General features: G+C 37.6%; 1 long non-coding RNA gene across 1 annotated transcript in view; it reads right to left on the bottom strand.

Annotated features, from left to right (window-relative positions):
- The window catches only part of LOC129146856 (uncharacterized), a 152,648-nt gene extending 140,182 nt beyond the window's left edge, over positions 1 to 12,466 (bottom strand). Inside the window, exon 1 of the long non-coding RNA XR_008554140.1 lies at positions 12,382 to 12,466. This is a non-coding gene — a long non-coding RNA (uncharacterized LOC129146856). The remainder of the gene's footprint in view (positions 1 to 12,381) is intronic.
- Between the last annotated feature and the right edge of the window lie 3,450 nt (positions 12,467 to 15,916).

Here is a 15,916-nt window from a genome sequence, read left to right on the forward strand (position 1 = left end):
ATCATAGATTCTTTTTTTATATGTAGAATAATAATGCTCTCTCAATGTTTTATTCTGAGTTTTAGATGAGACAATTTATATGAAAATGTATGAATTGTAAAGTCATTTTGCCTAATTCAATATGGCACGGAACTCAGATAGTACTGTATTACAATTTTACCTGGAGATGTTATTCTTTAGAATTTCAATCTTTTGTGTGTGTTGCTTTTGTGACTTGTATAAAGTTAAAGATAACCATCTGTTTCTCATGCTATGAAGCCTAATTACAATAATGTTGCATGTTGTCATATGTTAAAATTTAACATATTAAAATGTACCTCAACTTTTATAAACTCTTAAGATGTTTAGAACGTTGAGTTCATCTCCAGTCTGTGTTGCAATAAATAAGATATATAATTTGAGCTACTTCCGTTTGGAGTGAATTCATTAGTTGTGTTTTTTCCTTCTAGTTTTCTTTTTGTTGTTGTTGATGTTGTTTATATGTACAGCAGATGGCAACAATCATAGAAATCAGCACAGCAATCAAAGGGATCAGTGGTATGATGCATCTTTGTCAGGGTCACAGGATGCACCCACTGAGAAAATAGCGGCAACATCTGACAGCAAGTGCTGAACACTGTATCTGCTTAGTAATCAGACAAGATCAAGACCGAGGGTGACCTAGAACTGCTGAGTGGAATAAGTGAGCATAAAACAAGGATGCCAGAAGTTTATTTGCAGCAAGGAGACTACATAGACAAATATATTCTTTTGCTACTTCAATGGCTTAATATCCATCGCATTCTTTAGGGGTGCTTATAATTGGTATACTATGGTAAATTGCATGAACCAAAATAAAGGTAAACACAGATTTGCACCATAATATTCTTGACTCCTGCTAGTGAGTATATAAAGATATAATTTGAAATCTGAGCATTTCCAAGAAATTATCTGAATTAAAGTAGCACTGGTAATTGTCATAATTTTGTCTGCACACTCATTGTGCATACATTTAAAGAAAGTTATATCACAGGTGTCTATAGAAATCTTTCAAAAAATTCAAAGGATTTGAATTTTGATTTGTTTACCCTCTCTTCCCTTTCTGTCTTGTTTTCTTTGTTTTCAAATCCCATAAAGCTAAAATTTTCTTAACTTCAGGTAAACAATTTCTTCATATCTCTGTTCTTCAAAAGTGGTGACATCATTGAGTTTTGTTTTTCAACTGGATAAACTTTATGATGGTATCTATGTCAAAATGACCATGCCATAGGGTGCCCTAATTTACTCCATGTTTTTTGGAGAGAGAGAGTGTATGTGCATATGTGTGTAGGCATATGCTTGTGTGCACTGGGGGCTGGAGGGGATTAGGGTGGAGGGGGGATTATTTAAAATTAGAGTAGCATTTTAATTGGTAAACTCAGTAAACTGTCCTTCCCAAGGTGTGTGGGTATCATCATCCTTCGAGGGTCTGAATCCAAAAAAGGGCAGAGAGAAGAGGTATTCACTCCTTTTCCTCCTGTCTTTCTGTTTTAGCTCAACAACAGTCTTCTGCCCTTGAGCTGGGATATAGATCACTGGCATAATTTTCAGACCTTCAGTCTCAGACAGGAATTATACCACTACATTTTTTTTTTCTCCTTCTCTTCAGCTTGTAGATAGTAGATTATAGAACCTCTCAGTCATAATCACATTCTATTTCTCTAGAAGCCGTGAGTAACATGTACTCTCAATTGTTGATTTCTAACTCTGATTACTCTCTGCTATATGATTTGTAAAGATCCTCAAATTTAATCTAACACCTGACATCATTTACACAAGAAAACATTCTAATTCTCCTATCAGAACAAAATTTTTTAGCAAGAATTAAGATTTGAAATCTTACATATTTATCTCTCTTCCAATAAATTTGATTAGTTATCATTTCTTCATATATAAAGTATTGTTGTTGCTCCTTTCTTTCCCAGTGGCATCATTCTAATAAAGTATTTTTCAATTGCTATACAATATTTAAAAAATCAGATCACCTGCTGGCTGTCTGGTGGTGAGTGTTTCTTTGAAGTTATTGCATCTGGAAAACTACTGGAGTCCTATAAACAGTTTCAATATTCCAAGGGACAAGATCTAAGATTAGTCTAAAGAAAGACATATTTATTTATGTATATATATGCATGCATGCATTTATGTATGTATGCATGAATGTATTTATTTATTTAAAAACATTTTGATGAGTCTTTTAGCATCCTGCCAAGTAAATGAATAGAAGGAAAATACTTTTTATATTTTGGTAAAACTTAAAGCAGCTATTATTCAAGCTGTGGTCATGAAGAGAATTCACATTGTATTGTATTGTTTATTCACATTTCTCTAAAGCTATGTCTTGGACTTTTAGTGCTTCCAAATTACTTTAGTTTCTTAGAATATTTGCAATTTTTTCACCAGAAAGTCAGGAGACTATGAGAAGGAACATTTCTAATTTTCAGCCTATTTCAAACTTAGCCTTCAGGGAAGGGTTAGAAAGGAACCATACTTGGAAGCATAAAAAATATTCTCCAGTATTATCCCCCATATATTGTATCTAAGACACCTCAAGCCAAACTCTATGAGCATTCAGTAAATTACTGTGCCTACTATTTTATCTCGTTTATGAGTATTTTGGCTTTGTTATCCTATGTATAGATATTTCCCTTGAGTATTCATTCATGGAAATCCAGAATCTAAGTGCCTTGGATTTTGGACAGCAAAAGGATATACCTATTATAAGGAACAAGGGATAATGACCTAAACATAAAAATATAGAGGGAAGAAGGCATTTCCAATTCTGGAAAAGAGCAGTTCCTGCTACAACAAATTCATCCAGTTACATAGTGTTTTTGGTTGTGTTTGGTTTTGCCAACAAATAGAATGACAATGTTTATAAAGAGAAGTATATCACTATTTTTACGTAATGGCAAAATACTACTAAATAGTATTACTTAAGGTTAGTAAATATTTTTCAGTGTCTATGGTCATTTTACACTACTCATGGAAATTGCCACTGCATTTTAGCTATTGAAGAAGAGGAATTGCATTTAATCTTTTAGTTTTATTCATAATTCTAACTAAATTTCATTCAAAAAGAAACACATTGCAATTGGTTATTCTACATTCAAGTTACATAGTAATTTATGATAGGTGAACTGGACATCACTATAAATATTCAAATAAAATCGTAAATATTGGAAAAGGAATCTCTCTTGGAATTACATTTTTTTCATTTGGAATACATTTATTTTAGACTCATTTTATATGTTTTAAGTTTTAAATAGTTAAGTACTTTTAAGGTGAAAATCCCTTATATTACATAGTATATGGCTACAAAGTAGTAAAAGGCAGATGAGCTTTTGACCCAAACAGACTGAAGTTTGAAATCCTATAATTTAAAATCTAATAACTGGTAGTTTATCTCATATCTGTAAACCTAAGTAGATTTTTTTAAAGTGATGATAGCATAATGAAACTACTACATTACAAAAGGAAGAACATAGTCATATTCACTCTTTACATAGGAAGTTATATTTTGTTAAATAAAATTTAAAAAAAAATGAGGCATGAATGCCTTGGAGTGGTAACAGCTGTGCAAGTTGAACTCACCCTTATTTATACTAGTGATAAATTAAGCATATAATCACAGAATATATTTAAGTGCCACAATATAAACAAGAAATGCATCTGGGGCCAAAAAGATACTTTTAGATATGTATTAATACATAAAGATAGTCTCCTAAAGAACCCTTACTATGAAAGTATCAATTATAAACTCCATAAAAAAAGATAAATTAAGTCAAAGTAGGAACAAGTAGAGCTACATTGTGTGTGCAATTAGAAAGATTCCAAGATGGAAGAAGGGGCGGAGCAACATGGCGGCGAGGAGACGCTGCGAGTAAGATCTCCCATTAAAAAAAGTTAATAGGGAGGAAAAGCGGCAGGTCCCAGTGAGAACTGAGACAGGGAAGATAAACGGACGACTCCAGCAAACTGCCCGAAGAAGAAAGTTGCCATAAAAGAGGTCGAGAAGGGAGGGAAGCGCAGAACCCTGCTCCCCTCCCCCGCCCACAGAGGCGGCACTCTCCGACCGGCAGAGAGGAGGGAAACAACAAACCAAAACGCCCAACAAGAAAAACGGATGCAGCAAGTGGGACTGTGAGTGGAAAGGAACTATTTCAGCCACCACACCCCGTGAACGGGAGCTGAGGCGAACCCTGCAGGATCCGCCGCGGAGGTGAGCTCCAGGCGCCAGTAAAGAGAGCCCCGCCCACCAGGAGGAGCCCAGCACCAGCACACAGCCCCAGCCGCCCGGTAAGCTTGCGCGAAAGCGGCGCTCGGATTGCAGCTGCCCAGGGCCCTGCGCCTGCGACCTAGGCTTGCGGGGAGACGGCGGAGGCCCTCCCTGAGTGAGCAGGAACAAGGTGCCCAGGCAGGGGAGCGGGATTCAAAAGGCGCCATTCCCGCGCCACTGATCTGGGCTATAGCCCGCGTCCTGGAACTGAGGGCTTTGGAACTGAGACCCGGGCGGAGGCCCTCCCTGAGTGAGCAGGAACAAGGCGCCCAGGCAGGGGAGCGGGATTCAAAAGGCGCCATTCCCGCGCCACTGATCTGGGCTACAGCCCGTGTCCTGGAACTGAGGGCTTTGGAACTGAGACCCGGGGCACGAAATTAGGGGCGTGGGTTCCCCACGACGGTGGGGCACAAGGCAGACACAGCACCCCAAAGCCGTTGAGGTGTACCCTACCATCCCCGCTCTGCTCCCTGTCCCACGGGGTGGAAAATCAGCTCCCCAAGGGCTCTAGGAGAGATCTCTGGTGCCACCTAGCGACTTGACCCCAGCACAGGCTACTGAAGGAGCTAGTGGCCAGCTGGGGAGTTAGCCCACACCGGGCCCCTTCTGAACAAGTAGTCTGAGCCCACAGGGAGAGCGAGCACCCACAGCCGGGGCAGACCAGGCGCGCAGAATAGTGTGCCTGAGACCAGAAGCGCAGGGAGTGTGTCCCACATCACCATTTTAGAACAGGGACATTTCTTCAGTAAAGACTACCTGCAGAAGGCTTCCTCAGGAGCCAGAGGTGAGCGGGGGAAGTTCGCCCACGCCAGACCCCCTCTGGCCTGCAGTCCAAGCCCAGAGGGGAGCAGGAACCCACCGCCGGGGCAGACCAGGCGCACAGGGGAGTGTGTCCCCACATCGGCATTTTAGAACAGGGACCTTTCTCCAGTAAAGGCTGCTTGAAACTGACAGATGACTCCTGGAAGAACCAGAGGGGAACAGAGAAGCCCACCCAAGATGCCGGCAAGTCCCAACAACACAGTGTCCCAACGCATACGGCAAATTAGAAAACAGACAGTAGGGAGGAGAAGAACCACACGCAACCTAGCAACTCTCCAGAGAAAAAGCACACCACAAGAAAGCCAGCCCCCAGATTGCAACGACAATAACTTGGAAGAATTTCTGAGCCTTCCAGAAAGAGAATTTAAAATTGCCGTGATTAAAAAACTGACAGAAGTCATAAAGGAAAACAATGATAAGGGAAAAATAATCAACGATCAGAAGAATGCAATTGAGTCCCTAGAGAGGGAAAACAATGGTCAGAAGAAAGAAATTGAGTCCCTAAAGAGGGAAGTAAAAGAAATGCAGGAGATCAAAGAATTAATGGAAGAACTAAAGAATTCTGGGAAAAGCAATGAAAGCAGAATAGATGAAATGGAAGAACGAATAAGTAATCTTGAAGACACAGAAATAAAAAGAACCAAAACAGAGAAGGAAAGAGAAGTACGAAGGAAAAAGAACGAAGAAAGACTTCGGGAACTATCGGACTCCATGAGGAAAGGAAATATAAGAGTTATAGGAATACCAGAAGGAGAGGAGAGAGATGTAGGAACAGAGAAAATATTCAAAGAGATAATTGAAGAGAACTTCCCAAATGTGAAGAAGGAGCTGAAAATTGATATACAAGAAGCAAGAAGAACACCAAACTTCCACGACGAAAGGAAAAATACAGCAAGACACATAATAGTAAAGCTCCCAAGAATCCAGGACAAGGAAAAAATAATGAAGCTGGCAAGAGGGAAGAAACAGATAACATTCAAAGGAAAACCAATCAGGCTGACATCAGACTTCTCCGAAGAAACACTACGGGCAAGGAGAGAGTGGAGGGACATAGTCAACAGACTCCAGAAAACAGATGCCAACCAAGAATACTCTATCCCGCAAAGCTCTCCTTCCTCTTTGAAGAAAGAATATGGACCTTCCCAGACAAACAGAAACTCCGGAATTTCATTGCAACTAAACCCCCACTCCAAAAAATACTACAAGGAGTTCTAAAGCCAGAACCTCAGAGCGACGAATAACAATGAAAGAAGGCCAAAAAAAAAAAAGTTATTAAAAGAATAAATAAATAAAATCAAAGGAAAGACAAACACAATGGCAAATACAGATGTTAACATATCAATATTAACTCTAAATGTAAATGGACTAAACTCTTCAATAAAAAGACACAGAGTTGCAGCCTGGATTAAGAAACAAAACCCAACCTTTTGCTGTCTCCAGGAAACACATTTAGCTACAAAAGATAAAAATAGGCTCAAAGTTAAAGGATGGAAAACAATCCTACAAGCAAATGGACCAAAAAAGAAAGCAGGAACAGCTATACTTATATCAGATAAAACAGATTTCAAACTCAAAAAGATAAAAAGAGACCCCAATGGTCACTACATTATGATCAAGGGGACAATACTTCAAGAAGAAATAACACTCATTAACATATACTCACCAAACGAAGGAGCACCAAAATATATCAGACAACTGTTGTCCTCTCTGAAAACAGACATCAGAGAAAACACATACGTAGTGGGAGACTTTAACACACCACTATCAACAATGGATAGATCAACAAGACAAAAAATAAGTAAAGAAACCAAAGCTCTAAATAAAGACCTAGAGCAATTGGGCTTAACAGACATCTATAGAACACTAAACCCCAAAAAAACGGAGTACACATTTTTCTCAAGCGCACACGGATCATTCTCCAGGATCGATCACATACTGGGGCACAAGACAAACATCAACAGATACACCAAGATTGAAATCATATCAACCATCTTTTCTGACCATGAAGGCATAAAACTAGAAATAAACCATAAAAAGAAGGCAAGGAACTTTCCTACCTCATGGAGATTAAAAACCACACTACTGGAAGACCATTGGACTAATGAGGAGATCAAAGAAGAAATTAAAAAATTTTTTGAATTGAACGACAAGGAGGACACCAATATCCTAAATGTATGGGATGCAGCAAAAGCAGTAATAAGAGGAAAATATATAGCAATAGAAGCTCACATCAAGAAACAAGAAAGAACGCAAAGAAACAACCTAATCTCGAAGCTCAAAGATCTAGAAAAAGAACAACAAGAAAACCCCAAAACCAGTAGAAGAAAAGAAATAATAAAAACCAAAGCAGAAATAAATGAAATTGAAACTAAAAAAACAATCCAAAAGATCAATGAAACCAAGAGCTGGTTCTTTGAAAAAATCAATAAAATAGACAAACCCCTAGCCAGGCTCACAAAGGAAAAAAGGGAGAAAGCACAAATAAACAGGATCATCAATGAAAGAGGAGAAATCACAACGGACACAGCAGAAATCAAAAGAATAATCAGTAACTACTATGATCAGTTATATGGAAACAAGTTTAACAATCTAGAGGAGATGGACAAATTCCTACAACTCTACAATCACCCAAAGCTAGATAAAGAAGAAATAGAACACCTAAACAGACCCATTACAATTAGCGAAATTGAAATGGTAATCAAAAACCTCCCCAAAAACAAAAGCCCAGGACCTGATGGATTTACAAATGAATTCTACCAAACATTCAGAGACGAATTAGTGCCTATCCTTCACAAACTCTTCCAAAAAATTGAGAAGGAAGGGACAATACCAAACACGTTCTATGAAGCCAACATTACACTAATACCAAAACCGAACAAGGACAACACAAAAAAGGAAAACTACAGGCCAATCTCCCTAATGAACACTGATGCAAAAATCCTCAATAAAATTTTAGCTATCAGAATCCAACAATGTATCCATAAGATAATTCACCACGACCAAGTTGGATTCATTCCAGGGCACAAGGATGGTTTAACATCCGAAAATCAATCAACGTTATCCAACACATCAACAAAAAGAAATATAAAAACCATATGAATATCAATAGATGCTGAGAAAGCTTTCGACAAAGTGCAACACCCATTCATGATAAAAGCCCTTGAAGTTCTTGGGATACAAGGAACATACCTCAACATCATAAAGGCCATCTATGACAAGCCAACAGCCAGTATCATTCTCAATGGTGAAAAGCTGAAAGCAATTCCATTAAGATCTGGAACAAGACAAGGATGTCCACTCTCACCATTGCTTTTCAATATAATACTGGAAGTCCTAGCCAGGGCAATAAGACAAGAGAAAGACATCCAAGGAATCCAAATAGGAAAAGAAGAAGTCAAACTATCACTATTTGCAGACGATATGATATTATACATAGAGAACCCCAAAAACTCCACAGAAAAGCTAATTCAACTCATCAATCAGTTCAGTAAAGTGGCAGGATACAAAATCAACACGCAAAAGTCAGTAGCCTTCCTATACACAAACAATAAATCTGAAGAAGAAGAAATCGAAAAGACCATCCCTTTTGTTATTGAAACAAAAAAAATCAAATATTTGGGAATAAATCTAACAAAAGAGGTAAAGGACCTATACAAAGAAAACTATAAAACACTGTTAAAAGAAATAGAAGAAGACACAAAGAAATGGAGAGACATCCCCTGCTCATGGATTGGAAGAATAAACATTATTAAAATGGCCATCCTTCCAAAAGCAATATACAGATTCAATGCTATTCCAATCAAAATTTCAATGTCATTCTTCAAAGAAATAGAAAAATTATTGATGAAATTCATATGGAATCACAAAAAACCCCGAATAGCCAAAGCTCTCCTGAAAAAAAAGAAGGGAATGGAGGCATCAGACTCCCAGACTTCAAACTATACTACAAAGCCATAATCATCAAAACTGCATGGTATTGGAACAAGAACAGACATACAGACCAATGGAACCGAATAGAAAATCCAGAAATAAACCCACAGATTTATGGTCAACTAATCTTTGACAAAGGAGCAAAGACTATGCATTGGAGCAAAGAAAGTTTGTTCAATAAATGGTGCTGGGAAAACTGGGTCGCTACATGCAAAAGAATGAAGCTTGACCACCACCTCACACCATACACAAAAATCAACTCAAAATGGATTAAAGAACTAGACATAAGACCTGAAACCATAAAATATATAGAAGGAAATATAGGCGAAACACTACGTGATTTGCACATCAAAGACATCTTTACAGACACATCACCCAAAGCAGTGATAGTGAAGGCAAAGATAAACAGCTGGGACTATATCAAATTAAAGAGCTTTTGCACAGCAAAAGAGACAATAACAAAAACAAAGAGAAACCCCACCAACTGGGAGAACATTTTTGCACCCAACACTAATGATAAAGGACTGATCACAAAAATCTGCAAAGAGCTGATGAGACTCAACAACAACAAAGAAAATAATCCAGTCAAAAAATGGGCAGAAGAGCTTAAAAGAAACTTCTCTGAAGAGGAAATGCAAATGGCCAACAGGCATATGAAAAAATGTTCAACATCACTTGTCATCAGGGAAATGCAAATCAAAACTACCATGAGATACCATCTTACACCAGTGAGAATGGCACATATTAAAAAAACTAGCAACAACAAATGTTGGCGAGGGTGTGGAGAAAAGGAACTCTTCTGCACTGTTGGTGGGAGTGCAAACTGGTCCAACCACTGTGGAAAGCTGTGTGGAGATTTCTGGACCTACTAAACATAGAGCTTCCATATGACCCAGCAATTCCACTCCTAGGTATTTACCCAAAGGACACAGAAACATCAATTCCAAAGAACACCTGCACCCCTATGTTTATAGCAGCACTGTTTACAATAGCTAAGCTTTGGAAACAACCCACATGCCCAAAAATAGATGACTGGATCAAGAAGATGTGGTACATATATACCATGGAATATTACTCAGCATTCAAAAAAGATAAACACATGCAATTTGCTGCAACATGGATGGCGCTGGAAGGGATCATGCTCAGCGAAATAAGCCAAAAAGAAAAAGAAAAATACCGGATGGTCTCACTCATAGCAGGAATCTAGAAAACTTAAATAAGGGACCAGGAAAATGAAAAACTATAAGAAAGTGAAAATCAAAATCAACAAAAAACTATGAACCAGAGACACTTTTAGGGGGGCGGGGGTGGAGGGGAGGGATTGGGGTCAGAATGGGGGGCGGCAATTGTATGGGGAATATAACAATAAAATTTATAAAAAAAAAAAAAGAAAGGATATAAAAGGTATGCAAATAGGAAAGAAATAAAATTAATTTTTGCAGATGAAAAATAAAAAAAAAAAAAAAAAAAGAAAGATTCCAAGATGACTGCTTTGCATCAGACCTACAAACCAGTGGCATAGAATGAAGTAGAAGATAGAAGACATCAAATAATATGCAGGAAATGTTATTTTCAATGAAAAGTACATATAATTACAAAAATATATATGAATTTTAAACTTCAGTGAAAAGGAGGGCTGTATATTGACGATCACTGACCAATATGAGATACATTAAAGAAACTGCCATTTCATATTTTTAATCTTAACAGCACATACTGAATCTAGTCATTAAAAAGCACCAAGACAATATGTCACAGATTTTGTAAATCATTCCATATTTGAAAATTAAAAACAAAGAAAATGTTTCTTGAATACAAAGCTATGAGAACTCTAAAATGGAAAATACAGATAGGATTGTATGGAGCTATGCCCACTAAATATCTCAAATGTGAACACTACAGTCTCATATTGTTTTGGTTGCAATAACACTAACCTCAAAAACCTATGATGAAGTTCATAATTAAAATATTGAGGAATCTGCCTGATTGTTATTTCAGAGTTAGTATGGTATAAATTGACACAAAGACTTTCAGAATGTTTATAACCCACAGACCTTCACAGAGAGAACTACTACAAGATAAACACCAAAAGAATTGATTTCAAAAGTGAAAGATGGGATATAAGCAATAATGAACAAGAACTCCCTAAATAGATATCAAAAAATTAAGCAGTGAATATAAAAAGGAACAACAGGTGTAACTATATATACAAGTTCTTTCTGAAATAATTCTTTACTCTTAGTTTTTGAAATATTTTCTTTCTAGAATGAAGATGCTTTCTATTTCCTTGTCAATGGATAACAAGAAATATCATTCAGAAAAAATAGAGCAGGTGTATAAATACTGATGCCAAAATATTCAGACACATATGTATGGAATTTTCTAATATTAAGACTACGTAAACAATACAACCTGAGACTGGAAAAGAGGACAAATAACTGGGAGGATTTAATCACTCTAAATAAGAAAAAAATCAAGAAATCTTAAACCTTTGGAAAAATAATTCTTCCCTGGGAATACCTTGACTCAACATAAGTACAGAAAATATACATAGAAGAGTGAATACAGAAAAAGTACAGTTATAGATAAGTACCCACTTGTGTGTGCCAGATCATTAAAATAGCTGATCTCCAAACACATACATACACACACTTACACCATACATTCCCAGAACAAATTCTCCCTCAATGCATATAAAATAGAAATCTTAAAAATATAAGTCATGACTACTATTGATATTTTTTTCATCAGCTTTAAGTGTTAGAGAAGTTTCAAGTTCACCGCATACCTGAGCAGAAAGTAGAGAGAGTTCCCATGTACACCCTGTCTCCATATATACATAACTTTCCATTTTTGTAATGTCCTGCAGAGTAGTGTATGTGTTACATTCAGTGAGCCTACATTGATACAATGTAGTATCCATAGTTTACATTAGGATTCACTGTATAGTCTACAGACTTTATTAAATGTCATAATGACATTTTTCCACCACTATAATATCACTTAAAGTAGTTTTACTAATTTAAAACCCTCTCTGGTCTGCATATTCATCCTTTTAAGTTTGTGAAAGGTTTTTAATCAGATTGATAAATAAAGATCAGCAAAAATAATAAAAGCTGGGAATAAAATATATGATGTAACCTAACATAAAGCAAAAATTGACTAGAAAATAAATAGAATACACAAAGTATGCTAATATATTAGCTATTATTGAATATTTCATGGGGAAAAAAAAAACCCTCAAACATAAATAGACCAAAATAGCAGCTTAGGAATTTCTAACTCTTCGCACTCAACCAGAGACAACAATTTGAACTACCCGAGCAAGACAATACCTTCACAAGAGCCAAGGAGTCCATGTAACAAATGACAGCACCTGGGTGAGGCACAGAAATACGAAAAGACAGAGTGAGGAAGGTGGTAAAGAAAAACTCACACTGCCCAAGGGCACTCGTGGTGGGAGTAGAGCGAAGTCAGTCCAGGACCTGACCACGGACCCCAGAGCCAGTGGGCCAGCACCAGATATTCCTGTGACCCTAAGTGGCTTCCTTCCCAGGTGCCAGTCCCTGGGAACCAGGTCCCAGGGCCCCCCATATGCCTGCTGGCTCCAGCAGCTCCAGAAAGTTTCCTTAGCTTTAAGTTCCCAGTAAACAGCTGCGAATACAGCTGCCCCCCACCCAACACCACTCCTCTCCCTCCAGCTCCTGGAGGTTTTTCCCTGGATACTTGAGACCCCGTCATTGTCTTTATCACTGCACAATCTCACTGGGCTCCCCACAAATCCAGGTCCCCTGCTTACCTCGTTGTTTGCTGGTTCCAGTGGCCCCAGTGGCTCCAGGTGGTCCCGTAACCGCCGGCTTCTCCCACCACACCAAGTTTTGCACAGGTTTCAGCAAACCCAGGCCTTCAGCTCCCCCAGGGTCTGCAGGTTGCCACAGTCCCAAGCAACTTCATGCTCCAACTACCGGAGAGACTTCTGCAAACTCAGGGCTATGGCTCTTCCAGATATCTGCCAGCTCCAGCAGCTCCACGAGCCTTCTCCTGCAACTCTAGGAGACTTTCTCAGCTCCTGGAGCCCAGCCCAAGCCGAAGCTCCACTTGGCTACTACCTCTGCCCTAGGCGGCTTCCTTAGCAACAAGCGTTTCTACCATTTCCCATAAGCCCAGGGAACGGACCCACTGCGCATGCGTATGTGTGCCTTGCAGGTGTGCAGGCTGATGCTCCGAATGGATTCCAGCTGATGCAAAGACCAAGCTACCCAGCGGCCCAGGCACCCTGGCTTATGTCAACCCAGACCCACGACAACCCTCAGGTTCCCAGACCCATGACAACCTTCAGTTTCCAGTCCTAGCCCCGCCCACAACCCTGGCTCCAGGCTTGCATTCTGGCCCCAAAATGCTAAGTGGGCCCACCTGCTGATATGGACACCAGATCTGCCTGCTGAAGAAATCCAGCTGACAACCCCACTGCTGACATCACCTAAGGCCCACTCTGAATGTCTGCAAAGGCTCTGCCTGCCTAACAGCCTGGCTGTAAAGACTGAAAGAGGTGCCTGTAGCCTCAAATGTGCAGAGACTATAGTGGGGAGAAATATCGGGGTGAAGACCGACAGAATCCAGTAATTCTGCAAGGATCGTGCTTATCAAGGAAACATGCCACCGCTGAAGAAAATTAATCAAATGATTATGTTTGACCCAAACAAAATGGAAATCTATGAATTAACAATCGAGAATAACCCTTTTAAAGGAATCCAGTGAACTCTTCCATCTTACTGTATTTGTTTATGCTTAAGAGATAGATTTTGCCTTGTTTGTTCTAGCAAAACTCTCTGGTATTGTCAGCGGAATTTCCAACTGACCCCGGGGGAAATGAGCTGGGTTGTCTTGTGCACATGGATTTGAGATCCAAAAAAAAAAAAAATGAGCCTGGATTGCCGGCCTCTGCTGTTGTTTCCAGGCCTCGGGTATCTTCCTAACAAAACCAGTTATCACTGGTTTTCTGTGCTCTCCATTTCTCTTGTTTTCTTTTCTGGGCTTATGGCTCTTTTTAGCTGGGAAAAGCAGGAAAATTAGTCTAAGTCCTCAAATTCTTTTAATCTTCTTACAATAGTCTAGATAAATATGTAAAACTCTGCCTCCATTTCCATATAATTTTGCATACACAGTATTTGTGGAGAAAAAGAAATTAGATGTTAAAAAAATAATTTGGATTAGTAGGTGGATGACACAAAAAAGCAATAGTTTTATTTAAAACAGAACATTCGGAAATCATTGCTAAGTTTTATTCCTATCTCCAGTTTTTATATGTCTTGGTGCGATTTAAAACATACCCTTGTTTCTTTTGGAAATGTTTGTAAAAATGATTTGCTATTTTCAAATGTTCCTTGGTTAATAATGTTATTACTACAGAGTGAAATTTTTCTCTCGTTAAATGTGTATTTTGTATAAAAAATAAATGAATAAACATAGAATGGTCTTGGGTTGAAAATACCAAAGGTATTAGGAAGAAATTAATACAGATTACATATCAGTTGGAAACTGACCTTGGCCCTCCGGGAGTCTAAAATATAAAGCCTTTTAAAAATGCTCTCAAAATTCAAATTTATATAACATAAACAGGCAAAAAAAATAGAAGAAAGCAAACTGTAAATTAGTAAAAGGTAACAAGAAATAATAAAAGACTATAGTAGAAAAGCAAAGTTGATGTAATAAATAGTAGTATTAGATGCCAGAAAACCTAAGAAAATGTATTGAATGGAAGAAAAATATTAAAAATATGTATAAATAACTTCTTGAAATGACAAAAATATAATAAGAGATAGATTTTGAGGCTAAAATTAATATTAAACAAAATTTAGATTAATGAATCACAGCATAGACCTGAGGAGTAAATATAATTGAGCAAATGAAAGTGACCTCAGGATCACTTTCATTCATGAATTGTTAAATCATTCCTTCTTTTGCTCCCCATTATAATAGTGTCTGAAGGGTAAAGATTAAGATACATGAAAAATAGAAAGAAGAGGTCTAATGTCAAATTCTAGGCGTTTATCACCAGCAAAACAACAGCAATAACAATTTCAAATATATATAAATCAAAATGTCACAGACAAGCAAAAGTGGAGTTGGGTAACACTCTAGAACTAGAAACTATTCATATCTCTCTCTCAGGAATTATTATATCATTGATAAAATAATTAAGTAAGACTCTGGATGGATTTTAGCAGAATAGTTGATAGTCTTTATCTTTATGAACAGATTATTCTACTGCACTTAAACTTAGCCAAAGGGCCAAGAAGCAATGAACAGATTATTCTAAACAACCTGGTAAGCTATTTGAAAATTGACCATAGCTTATGATATAAGATAGGTTTTAACAAATTCCAGAGAATCTGTATCATACAGAATATATATATTCTTTGGACAAAATATAATTACATGATAAATTAACACAAAATGTTAAAAAAAAAAAAGCCTTAGAGAAGTTAAAAACAATTCTAACTAAACGACAGAAAATAATAGTGAAGAATGTGTAGATACATTTATAGTTCAGTGACTGAAAATATAAACTTAAAACATATGCAAGTAAAGACAGAGTTGATGGAAATGTAGAATCAATTTCTTATAAAATAATATTTTCAAAGAAAGAAAGAGAATACAATTAGAGAAAACACAGAAAAAGGTAAAACAGTAGACTAAAGAAATAGGGGGCAATAAAATAAATAAGATTAAAAATTGGCATTCTTTAGGGTGAGAATAAAACCTTGGTCTAATTAGAATAGGAAATGGAAAAGTCACAATAAATAGCATAATTGAAAGGGTTGAGGACATAAATGCATGATATGTGGTAAGTTTATTATTTTTAATTAA

This window comes from Talpa occidentalis, unplaced genomic scaffold (assembly GCF_014898055.3).
Source record: "Talpa occidentalis isolate TD23 unplaced genomic scaffold, MPIMG_talOcc4v2.1 talOcc4.5, whole genome shotgun sequence".
NCBI lineage: Eukaryota > Metazoa > Chordata > Mammalia > Eulipotyphla > Talpidae > Talpa > Talpa occidentalis.